The sequence below is a fragment of the Dama dama genome, chromosome 7, assembly GCF_033118175.1.
Source record: "Dama dama isolate Ldn47 chromosome 7, ASM3311817v1, whole genome shotgun sequence".
Classification (NCBI taxonomy): Eukaryota; Metazoa; Chordata; class Mammalia; order Artiodactyla; family Cervidae; genus Dama; species Dama dama.
Window position 1 is genome coordinate 16,281,952 of NC_083687.1, and position 13,219 is coordinate 16,295,170.

The 13,219-nt window shown below is 38.9% G+C and overlaps 1 non-coding gene across 1 annotated transcript; it reads right to left on the reverse strand.

Moving 5' to 3' along the window:
• Window positions 1-8,190: 8,190 nt before the first annotated feature.
• Window positions 8,191-8,298, reverse strand: LOC133060016 (U6 spliceosomal RNA). Its single transcript, XR_009693685.1, has one exon. It is a non-coding gene; the product is annotated as a U6 spliceosomal RNA (small nuclear RNA).
• Between the last annotated feature and the right edge of the window lie 4,921 nt (window positions 8,299-13,219).

Consider the following 13,219-nt stretch of genomic DNA (forward strand, 5'->3'; position numbering starts at 1 on the left):
TGCTCGGGGCTCCTCAGGGGTGAAGGAGAACTATTATGTGGCCAGCATCCACTGGATGCCCTGCATTGCCCCATGGCACAGGTGGGCAAGGGGAACCTGTGCAGACTTGGAGCTCATGCTGCCTGCTTTGCTATGAGTAATCAAGTCCCTTGTTTCTACCCAGGCATTCTGTGTCTCCTGGAAGCAACCATCAAACTTGTACCAGGCTAACTTGTCAGCTTTCCAGTAAGGTAACATCTCAGGTCCTTCTATTTTTGAGAGTTACCTGATCAAATGTATCACGGTTAGCATCGAGTAGATGCCTCTGGCTCAGTAACCTTCGCTAGATTTAGGGAACCCCAAGTGGCAGACTTCACTCACACTTAAGTTGAACACCCTGTGTGCAGTTAAATGAAATGACATCAGTGCTGACAGTATCAACTATGAAGCCCCTATAGGCACTTGTAACCTAATATCAGGGTCTCCACTTTGTGCAACTTCAGGGAACTATTCACATAACAGTCTAGAAATATACAATGTGGCTGCTCCCACTATTGCAGGATTTCATTGTTCCTAACAGTCAATGGGTGTATTTTCCCATTATTTTGGGTGCCACTGTGTTTGGGGGGGGTGGGGTGGGGTGGGTGGAGGGAAGCTGCCAATTAAGCCAAGACAAAAATGCTCTTTTATTATGACTTTTTACTGTATATTTATTTAAAGAACTCTTTAATACTTATTGAGACAGATTTAGCATATCTCAATATCGTATATACATAGGAAAAAATATTCAACATTACACTGGAAGATCTAGCTAGTACAATAAGAAAAAAAATAAAGGGCATAAAAATTGGAAAGGAGGAAATAAAACTATCTCTGTTTGCAAACAACATGATTGTTTATATAGAAAATCTTAAAGAATCTAAAATAAAAGTTGGTAGTGTATTTATCTTGTTTGGAGGATAGAAGGTGAATATATGAAAATCAAACATATTTTCATATGCTACTGATGAATTATTGTAAATTAAATCAATGTCATTTGTAATAGCACTAAAAAAAGCCCATGAAATATTTAGAGATAAATCAAATATATGCAAGGTTATGCTTAAAACTATAAACATTGCTGAGTGAAATAAAAGACTGTGTTAATGGTTGGAAGACTCAATATTGTCACAGTATCAATTTCTTCAAATTGATAAGTTCAACATAACCCCCAAATTGCAAAGTTCTAGAGGGTTGCTTTTTTTGTGATAGAAATGGAAAGTTGATTCTAAAATTTATGAGGAAGAGCAAAGAACAAGAATAGTCAAGACAATTTAAAAAAACAAGTTTGGGGGACTTAACACTATTTCAGGATTTACTATAAAGCTACAGACATCAAGATAATATGAAACTGGCCAAAGTTTAGACAGATCAGTGGAACAGAACATAGACTCACATGTTCCATTGATTTTCAATAAAATTTGAAAGGCATTTACATGGAGAAAAAGTTTTTCAATAAACAATAATGAAACGATAGGATATTAACCTATAATCTTGAACCATATACAAAGCATAACTTGAAATGGATTATAGACCTAATTGTAAAAACCGAAAACCCAAAAAGGGGCTTCCCTGGTAGCACAGCTGGTAAAGAATCCCCCTGCTCTGCAGGAGACCCTGGTTTGATCCCTGGGCCAGGGAAGATCTCCTGGAGGAGGGCATGGCAACCCACTCCAGTATTCTTACCTGGAGAATCCCCGTGGACAGAGGAGCCTGGTGGGCTACAGTCCATGGGGTCACAAAGAGTCAGACACAACCGAGCGAGTAAACACTTAGCACACAAAACCCATAAAACTTCTACAGAAAACCCAGGAGAACATCTTTGTTACCTTGAGTTTGGCAAAGATTTCTTAGATAGGACACAAAAAGCATGAGCCATAAAAGAAAATAAACTTGACAAACTGGACTTCGTGAAAACTAATTATTCTGCTCTTGGGAAGACAGCGTCAAGAAAATGAAGCTAGACCACAGACTTAGATAATATTTGCCAAACATCTGGTAATGGATGCCCAGAATATAAAGAACTCTCATAACTCAATAAGAATATAGTCCAACTAAAAATGATGTGAGGGACTTCCCTGGTGGTCCAGAGGTTGAGAATCTGCCTCCTGATGCAGGTGACAGGGGTTTAATCCCTGGTCTGGGAAGGTCCACGTGATCTAAGCCCATGTGCCACAAGTACTGAAGCTTGCACTCTAGAGCCCATCCCTGCAACAAGGGAAGCCCCTGCAACCAGAAGCCCCAGCCCCACAACTAGAGAGTAGCCCTGCCCCCTTGCTGCAGCTAGAGAAAGCCCACTTGCAGCAACAAAGACTCAGTACAGCCAATAAATAAAAATTTAGAAAAATGATCTGGACAGACATTTCTTCAAAGGAAGTATATAAACAGCAAATAAGACCATGGAAAGATGCCCAACATCATTAGGAAAATGCAAGCTAAAGACAGAATGAGATGCCACTATAAATTAAGAGAATGCTTGTACTTTTAAAAAGCTGATCATACTAAACCCTGGTGAGGTTTCAGAGTAACTAGAATTTTTGTTCATTGCTGGTGGGAATGTAAAATAACGCAGACACTTTGGAAAGCAGTTCAGCCATTTGTTATAAAGTTAAACATAGACTCACCATATGACCCAGAAATCCTACTCCTAAGTATTTACCCATGAGAAATAAAACTGTATATTCATATTAAAACCCATACCTAAACATTTATAGCTTTGTTCATAGTTGCCAAAAATGAAAAGCAATCCAAATGTTCTTCTATTGTGAATGGATAAACAAACCCTGATATAATCACATAATGGAATACTACTCAACAATAAAAAGAAATGAACTGCTGATAAATGCAAAAACATGGTGCTCAGTGAAAGAGGCTAGGAACAAAATGCTGCATGACATTACAGAAAAGAGAAAGCGATAGAGATAGAAAACAGTGGTTGCCGAGGGCTTGGAGTATGGGTTGGGGACTGGATATAAAGGGGGAATAAGGAAATTTTAAAAATATTCTATCTCTTGATTTCAGTGGTGGATATATGACATTATACATTTTCATAAATTCATAGAATTGAACACCTAAAATGGTATATTTTATAATATGTAAAGTTTACCTCAATAAATCTGACTTAAATTTGTAAATAGTGATTAAGGGATCCCTAATTTTTTTCCCATAGAATTCAAGTCTTCTGAATTATCTTCAGTGAGAGTTGATGTCAGAGTATTTTCACACTCTATCATTCTCTGGGGAATCAGCACCTATTCTTAAGAGGGCTCTAATATTGCATCTGTGATTTTCTTTCAAGCTGCTGATGCTCATCCTCTAAGTTTTGATGCTGGATCTTTATTGATCTAACTAAAAGATATCAAATAAAATGTTTGCAGACCATGAGGACTCATATTCCCGGTGGCATACCGGTCAATTGCAAATCCTCTACATTTTGGCCAACAGAGTGTTTAGAGACAATTTAAATGTGGGCTAACATCTAAAGTTTGTGCACAGGCAGGCAACCATAACTGCATTGCAGCTGCCACCTGGATAACAGCAATTGTAAGAATCTGTTAAATTCTCAGGTATTAAAATGTGAATGTGCCGATCTTCAAGTTGGTCAGATTTTATTATGGGAGAAGTCTACATGGAGAAGCTGGACTCCAGAGCTCCTTTTGAAAATCCTGTTGCAACAGTGATGTGATAGAATATTTTTAATTAGTTTTATAATTTTTTTCAGAGAACTACGTTTTCAGTTGGTTTAGGTAATGTGTATGCATGATACAAAGTCCAAATTGTAAAACAGAGTACATGAAAAGTCTCCCTCCAACCCCTTGACCCTCAGACACCAAGTTCCCTCCCTGAGAGAAGCACTGTTGGGGGACCCTGTATGTCTGAATGGTTTGAGAAGGCAGAGGCTAAAGAAGTGGAAGGAACAAAAAGCCATTTGTCAGCTAAGAAGAAAAGACAATAGTCTGGTGGCAGAGGTGCAGGAAATAAAGCCATAAGTTCAAATAGTGGGGATGTATATCACTGAGAATTGAGCTTAGTTACAAATGCAAGCAATCCAGGAGACAGTGACTTAAGACAAAGGTTTATATTTTTCTCATATAAAAGAAGTCTAGGTGAGCACTTAAGGGCTGATATACCTGTTCAGTTATGTCATTAATTCTCAGGCCTCTTCTATATTCCTGCTCTACCATCTTTAGAAGGTAGTCTCAGGTAGCAAAAGTGGCCAGTGTTGCTCCAGCCATCATATCCAGATACCAAAGGAAAAAGAAAAAGAAGAAAGGGCAACAGTGCACGCGCTTGCTATCCCCTATTTACCCCGATTCATTTCAGCTTTGTTCTTCTCCTTTCCCATCTGCTCTTTGTTTCAGCAGGCTGGCCTGGGTGGGCTACATCAGTGGCTTTCTTGCCCTTTGTATTCTGATAGGTTCAGCCCACAGGATCCATTGCAGGAGATTAGAATGTGAGAAGAGAATGGGCTCAGGGTTTTTTCCTTCACTGACTCCCTGTCTACAAAGTCACACCTGGCTGGCTGCCACCTGAAGGGCCCTGTTCTCAAGGCAATCTGCTCTGCCTGAACCTCCCCTTACCCGCACAGAAAGAGATAACAGTTTGGCTGATCCTGATCTTGTGTCTGTGCTTGTGCTCAGCAGTGCCCGACTCTGCAGCCCCATGAACTGTAGCCCTGCAGGCTCCCCTGTCCATGGAATTTTCCAGGAAAGAATAGTGGAGTGGGTTGGCATTTCCTACTCCAGGGGATCTTCCCGGTCCAGGAATTGAACCCACATCTCCTGCATCTCCTGCACTGGCAGGCAGATTCTTTGCCACTCCACACTCTAATCTTGTACTCCTGTTCTATTATTCATGATTTCTATATATTCTGCTCACATGTTTATCAAGCCCCATTATATATAAAACCTTCCATGTTATCCTAATTTCAGTGTTCCAGCTGCTTCCCTGCTGGAATTCAGAATGATATAAGTCACAGGCCTGCTGAGTCAGCCTCTTTTAAGAAGTCTTCCTAAAAGCTTCACCCAACAATTTCTTCTCGCAATTATAAGTTAGATGGCCATTCTGCTGAAGGGATGTAGGCATATATATATGGCTTATTGTTGGTTGTCAGGGGACTGGTCATTAACAATAAAGAAGGAGGACTAAACACTGAGTAGGCAGCTAGCTGGTTCTCTTAAAAGAGGGATAGAGGGAAAAATAAAGATGCCCCTCAATCCAGTGCCCTGTGACAACCTGGAGGGATGGGATGGGTGGGAGGTGGAAGGGAGGTTCAAGAGGGAGGGGACATGTGTATACCCCTGAGAAACATTGTCATTAACCAGTCTGAGGAGAGAGGCACAAAGCCCCAGTCATTGAATTTCCAGTAGCAGTCACATTTTAAAAGTGAAAGTCATTAGACATGTCCGACTCTTCGCGACCCCAAGGATTATACAGTCCATGGAATTCTCCAGGCCAGAATACTGGAGTGGGTAGCTTTTCCCTTCTCCAGGGGATCTTCTCAACCCAGGGATCAAACCCAGGTCTCCTGCATTGCAGGCGGATTCTTTACCAGCTAAGCCACAAGGGAAGCTCCACATTTTAAATGTCACTGTCAAATTCATAGGCAACTGCCCTTGAAGTTTCCAAACTTTGAAGGTCTTTTTCTCCCCTCTCTTATACAGCCTCTTGTAGAATCTGATTAAAAATAGACCTTTTTAACTCTGAAAAAATACATGCAAACCATATGCACAATTGTTTACGAGTATTCTTTCTGCACAAAAATCCAATGCAATAAAGTTTTTTTTCTTTTTTTTAAAGCATAGCATAGTTGTTATGAAATTGTGTCCTGGAACTGAACTACTTAAGTTTGAAATCTGGCTCCACATATACCAGTGGCGTGTCCTTGAGCAAGTTATCTAGCCCCCATGTTTGTCTCCTTATCCATAAAGTAGATAGAGTGGCCCTGAGGAGGTACTTGGCAGACCTTCTAGTTCAAGGAGCATAGTGGCTGAGGGCCCCCGCTGCTGCACTTTGGAATCCACTGTGGCATTTGTGACACAGCCACTGCTCCCATGGGCTTCTCCCCACCAATGATGGGATATGGCAGGGATACCAAGGCGGGCTCACTTCTGGAAGATACTAGATTCCATCAGCTAACATTAGCTTGAAGACAACCCCTTCCTGAGCTTTGGTGAACTTCATTGAGACTGCTCTGCCATCCAAGACAATTCTACCAGCCTTTCTTCTCTCTTTCACTCAGGGTTAAATGGGCCATGGTCTAGTGACGCTCCCAGCCTTTACCAACTCCCCCTTCACTTCCTTTCTCAAAGGCATGTTCCTTAATAATACCTTTGCACGCTTATTCTGGTCTTGGTATCTGCTTCTCAGAGGACCTGGACTAACACAGTAGGGATAATACTAGTTCCTACCTCTCACTGAGTTGTTGAGAGGATAAAGGAGTTAATTCATTTACTGTGCTTATGATAGGATTTGACAAATGGTAATAATTCAATACATTTCAGTTATTAAAGACCAGATCTTACATGGCTATTATTATAGCATACTACATAATCCCCCAAGTCTTCCATTATTAAATACCATAAAATTAGGTTGAAATACAGAAAATAGTCTTCTAACCTGCATAGTTGAACTTATAAAAAATAAAAAACCCCAGGGGCGAAATGGAGAGGGACCTAAACACCAGAGCAGCAGTCCCGAGTTCACAGTGTAGCTGTCACCAGGGAATTTCATGACAACTTTGAACGTAAAGATGAGAATTGTCAAAGAGCTTTAGAACAAAAGTGGGGACTAAAAGCCAAACTATCAGCAAAAAGACATCAAGGAAGCTTGTCTATCTTCACTTATATCTGGATAAAGGGAAAAGATTCCTCAAGACACCTGCCCTGGTGGCTCAGAGGTTAAAGCATCTGCCTCCAATATGGGAGACCCGGGTTCAATCCCTGGGTCGGGAAGATACCCTGGAGAAGGAAATGGTAACCCACTCCAGTATTCTTGCCTGGAGAATCTCATGGATGCAGGAGCCTGGTAGGCTACAGTTCATGGGGTTGCAAAGAGTCGGACACGACGGAGTGACTTCACTTCACTTCACCACTCTTGTGGCTGAGAACTCCCAAGCTGGTAATACCAGTGACAGAGTGAATACAAGTCCTCTTGGAGGGATAAACCCTCAGCAGATTCTCAGGGTTCTCTTCGACAGAGCCCTGAAGATGATCTCACAACCCAAAACTGCAGAACCAACAAGGAAATAATCCACCATGAGTGAGCTTTAGTAGTGTGAGGAGCAGGATTAGATTCCCAACAACTTAAGGTAGTTATTTAAAATATTTTATTTAATCTCTGATATAACCTATCACATTAAATAATAGAATTAAAAACAAAACATAACCAGAGATTGAGACTCTCGAAAAGAACCAAACAAAAGTTTTAAAGACTCTCTTGTCTGAGGTTCTTTAGAAAGCAGAGCTGAAGGCAAGGATTAGGCTATTGATTTGTTATTCAGGAGATGAATCCTGTTGAGAGTAAGGCAAGGAAGAAAGGGGAAGTGGGCCAAGGAAAGACAGGAACCAAGGTGATAGGGTATGTTACAGTGCTGGCCACTATTTGATAAGCCATGGAGAAACAGCTGGTCACTTAGCAGGAATTTTGCCTAGCACCCAGGACTTCTCTGGAAAGTTTTCAGAAAGAAACACCATCTTTATTTGGAAGGAGAATTTAACTCCCCAGCTCCCTCTTTTTTCCTGTTTCCTATTGCTCAAATCCACTCCATGGAGAGCTAACCCATAAGTGCAGTGTTGTTCATCCTTTGATGCCACTCAGTAAACAAGATCCTCTGTCCAGAAGCAGAGGAACAACTCAGTGCCGACACCCTAGCATGTAGAAGGTGAAGCATTGTGATCCCAGGCCTCCAGCCAACTTGGGGAGCTCAGCAGAGATAGCAGAGTACCCACACACTTGTGGAGTTACTAGGAGTTGGAAGAACTTTGAGGATTGAGAGGCAGTTTAACTCAGAGGAGGTGAACAAGCTTAGATTCTGATATGAAATTAAAAGTAGAGTCATTGAAATGAAATACTTCCCAGTAGATAGATTGAATAGTATATGAATACAACTGGAGATGAAACTGTAGATTGAAAGAGATAATTTAAGAAGTTATACCTCTATGCTATATATATATATTTATGGAATGCTTCATAAATTTGTGTGCCATCCTTGTGCAGGGGACATGCTAATCCTCTCTGTATCATTCCACTTTTAGTCTATGTGCTGCCCTAAATAAGCATCTCTATGCTATATTCTGAATAAAGAAAAAAAAATGAGGCATGAAAGAGTGAAAAGATGAAATTTATATCCAATAGGAATTTAAGAAGGTGAGAGTAGACAGGAAGAGGTTACATTGATAAAGAACATGAATCCGGAGATTCAGTTTCTATGTGATATTTTTGATGTCCAAGGACAGCTTTTGTATGCAGAGAAGGTGATTTTCATTTATTTGGGTCTGATTTTTTTACAACTTTACCTACTGCAATTATAAATTTAAAAGCCTAGTTTTTCTTAAACTCCTAAATTCATGTTATAAGTTTTATTACACAATTTTATATCCAGTAAATTTTATATAAAATAGAGACAATTTTCAGGGAAACTTTCATTTAAATGGACTGGTTACGTAAGGGAATTTGATTTTGAATAATATTAAGTAAACTTGAATAGGACAGACTAATTATCTTTAAATACTTCAAATAATATTTATATGTTTAATGTATTCAGTTTTCCTTAAAACTTGGAATGTCCAAACTCAACAAACTTATAACTCAATAAGCTAATCCTTCCGACATTGTTAAATAACTCTCTAATGCAAGTTCTTTTAACTACTCTACCACTGTTTATAAACCAAGTCACTTTATATCATTCAACTTCAAATTGTTTAATTTGGAATCACAGGCCAATTTGTCATACATTTTAATATGCAAATTCAATTATATTTTATAAATATTTTAAATGCCAAACAGTCACTATCTTGATTGTAATACAAAATGATTAATGTCATGGGTTTGACATATTTCATAATTTCATATCTCTGGGGTTGAGAGACACAACCCACTGAGCTTTACTGTGACTTTAAAATTCCTGAGCCAATAACTCAGGATGTTGGGCTTCCCAGGTGGCTTAATAGCAAAGAATATGATTGTCGCTTGGGGCAAGTTGGAGTTGCTTATTGAACAGACACATTTGTTTCAGGAATGCCAGACCTGCAGCTGCCTATGTCCAGTGTGGTCCTTCCTGTATTGCACACCGACATACTGAGTCCAGTTTTATTAATCTCGAAATTACAGGAGACTCCATGTCTATACCCTTCAGGTGAGGTTGATACCTCTTCTTCCAATTACACAACCACATAATAATCTTTGTAACCTCTTTCCCTTTTGAGGACTTGATTTGATCATCTGAATTCTTCAACCTCCAACCAGATTGCAACTGATTTTGCTCACTCATCTCATTACTGTCTGGCTGAACTCTATTTTCATTTTTTTCCACTATGTCTTTGGGTCACAGGTTTTGGCAATCTGTAGTCTTTGGCTTTATGATTAAAACAATTGTGAATGGCATGAATAAAAATAGATGCACACGGAGACACACTGAAGCACAGAGTAACAATAAAGACAGAGAGAATATCTTGAAACAACCAGAGTTGTATGCCGATAGTGCTCCTAAAAACAAGGTGAACATGCCTAAAATCTGCAGGATTTTCTGTAGGCAGGGTTGCATGCTCCAACACCTCAAAGTGGTACACTACAAGAAGGGCAAGAATTATGCATATGTCCAGGGGAAGTGGCATTATGAAAGGAAGCAGAGTGGCTATGTGAGCAGACTAATCCAATTGTCCAGGAAAAACTAAAATCACAAAGACTGTGCTGAGGTTGTAGATCAAAGGACTCTTGCTATTAAGAATGTAAACATTTTGAACTGGGAGGATTTAAGAAGAGAAAGGGTCAAGTGATCAAGTTCTAAGCATCATTCTTTGCTCTTATAAAGATAATAACGTCTTGAAGTAAAAAAAGTAGAAAAATTACATCATCAAAGTGGAGTGATAGATAGCTGACTTCTAATTAACAACAGTTGAATAGTATCTTCGAAGCAAGAGAAAATAGTGAATCTATACTTTTATACTCAGTCAAGCTACCATTCAGGAGTGGGAAAACAAAAGTCATTTTTAGAAAGGCGAAGTCTAAATTCATTAACAAACACTGAAAAAAAACTGCTGAAGTACACGGATCCTTCTGTATGAAAACCCTTGCTATTTGCTATCTGAAACTAAGGAATGAAAAAGATTTCATAACATGGTGTACTTTTCAATCTCAATACCCAAAATCATCATCCAAATCTAGGAACCCAAAAATTCAGATGACGAAAACAACTTACACTAAAGAAAGAAATTAATTCACAAAGAAAGAAGTGAGTCTCAAGAAGGAATGATGAGCTAGAAAAATGACAAAGCATATAGGTAAATCTAAGTGATCCTTGACTGTTTAATAAAAAAACAACTGTTTTGGGGGAATACAAAAGCTACATAAATAAAGTATGCACTGAACATATAAATTAGGGTAGGTGATGTGAAAGAACAAGTTCAAGACTTGGCAAAAAGCAGTCAATGTTTAGGAATGTTGATTGTAGTAGACACCGTTGTCATTCAACCCCTATTCTCCACCTAAGTTCACTTATTAATGGGATAGACATTTTAACAGGCTGCCAGGGGTTGCTCAAGCACATGTGTCTCTCTATGCCTGATGTCTTTTTTCTGCATCATAGAACTTTCTCTGCCTTAAGCAGGTGTAATCTGAACATGCAGGGGAGTTAACACTTCCAGGAATGACTTTCAATCAATGGAGGAGTCAGTAGATAAATGTTCCTCACAGGAAAACTCTGAACCAAGCTTCATGTGGTCGTTCAGAGGATTTGAGCACCCGTCACCCACAACAATAAACTGCTCATGAGCATTTCCTAGACCTGCTTCTCTCTTTCCCCTGCCTCACTTCCACCTTCCTTGTTAGCCCTTCATGATGTCACCTCCCAAATGGCTGTACTCAAGGTCTGGTCCTAAGGGCAACTCTTGGGAGAATCCAACTTAACACACTGGTTAGTTTTAGCATTTATGTGTGCTTGTGACAATTTTAAGAGTAAATCACTAAAATGGTACAGATAGAACGTGTAACTTCCAAAAAAATATAGGTGAAAAGGAGAAAATTTTTTAAAAAGTCTTAAGTCAATAAAGATAGGAAAGTGATGGAGGGGGAGAGAAACTTAAGGGAGTAAATGCCACATTTCATAGAATGTAAGATGACATCACTTGTAAAATACACCTAAAACTTTGCATGCTAATAAGGAAGAAAAAAGCTGCTAATTACAACTTCAATTATGCAGATATTATAATTTCAAAGATGTTTAAAAGTGGGGGAAAATGTGTGTCTTAGAGTTGATGAAATTTGGTAGTGCAAAGTAAGATTTCAGAAATAAAGGCAAATATTCAATAATCACAATATGAAGGGGCTAGAATCATTTAGAAGATCAAATTATCTAATTAGGTTTGTATTTTTTTGAAAACTAGCTGTACACAGTTCATAAGAGACATACTTCAAACATAAAATATGAGGTCACACGTAAAAGAACTGAAAAAGATAACACCAAGCAAATACTGACCAAAAAAAGCTGGTGTAGCTAATTAAAAATGAGACAGACTTCAATTCTAGAAATGCTTTTTGTTGTAAGGAGGGTCAGTTCATAACGACACATTTTCAATTCATAATGAAGAAATGATATTTCTAAATATTATATACCTCAAACATAGCCTCAAGATACATAACACAAAAATTGAGAGACCAACTAGGAAAAATGTCAAATCAACAGAAGGGAAATTTGGGGTATTCTGGTGGTCCAGTGGCTAAGACTGTGTTCCAATGGAGGGGGCCCCAGTTGGATTCCTGATCAGAGAGCTAGATTCCACCTTCCTCCACTAAGACCTGGTGCAGCCAAATAAATAAATGAATGAATAAATTAGGAGGAGATTTTTCACATATCTTAGTTTTGATGGAACAAATAAACAATAGGTATTTAGAAGCTATTAATAATATAACAAATTATTAAATGTGATATAATGAACTTAAGCACCGAAGAATTGATGTTTTGAACTGTGGTGTTGGAGAAGACTCTTGAGAGTCCCTTGAACTGCAAGGAGATCAAACCTGTCCATCCTAAAGGAAATCATTCCTAAATATTCATTGGAAGGACTGATGCTGAAGCTTAAGCTCCAATACTTTGGCCACCTGATGCGAAGAACTGACTCACTGGAAAAGACCGTGATTCTGGGAAAGATTGAAGGCAGGAGGAGAAGGGGACGACAGAGGATGAGACGGTTGGATGGCATCACTGACTCGATGGACATGAGTTTGAGCAAGCTCTGGGAATTGGTGATGGACAGAGAAGCCTGGCATGCTGCAGTCCATGGGGTCGCAAAGAGTCGGACACAACTGAACCACTGAGCTGAACGAACTGAGAATATATTGAACTCTATACCTCAAATTTAAAAATACAAATTTACTCAAACATAAATGGAACATTTATGAAAATTAGCTACATATTAGTCCACACATCAAATCTCTACAAATACTAAAAGAATCAATATCACACAGATTGCATTATCTGACTATAGAACCGTTAAGCTAGAAAGCAATAACAAAGATCACATAGAAATATATTTGGAAATTTAGAAACCTCACTGTTAAGCAGTTTTGGGGTCAAAGACAATATTGTAAGGGACATTAAAAAATATTTCAACTGAGCAATAATGAAAATCTACATATCAAAACTCATGGGGTACAGCCAAAGCAGTACCTTTAGAGAAATTTACATCCTCACATACTCAAAAGAAGTCTGAAAATTTATGAGTTAATCATGCAACTCAAGAAGTCAGAAAGAACAGAGTTCAAAGTAATTAAATAGAGGATAATAAAGATATGATCAGCAATTAATTGTAGTAGATTGGATTATTAGTCTCGGTATTTCATTCTCCTGTAATAGGATTATACATTGACACCCACACTCACTCATCAGTCTGTGACATTACCCACCCCTATAAAAACTGACAACCCCTTTTCGGATAGCCCAGTCTGTCTGTAGAGTGTGTTTCTCTCTAAATAAATCCACCTCTCA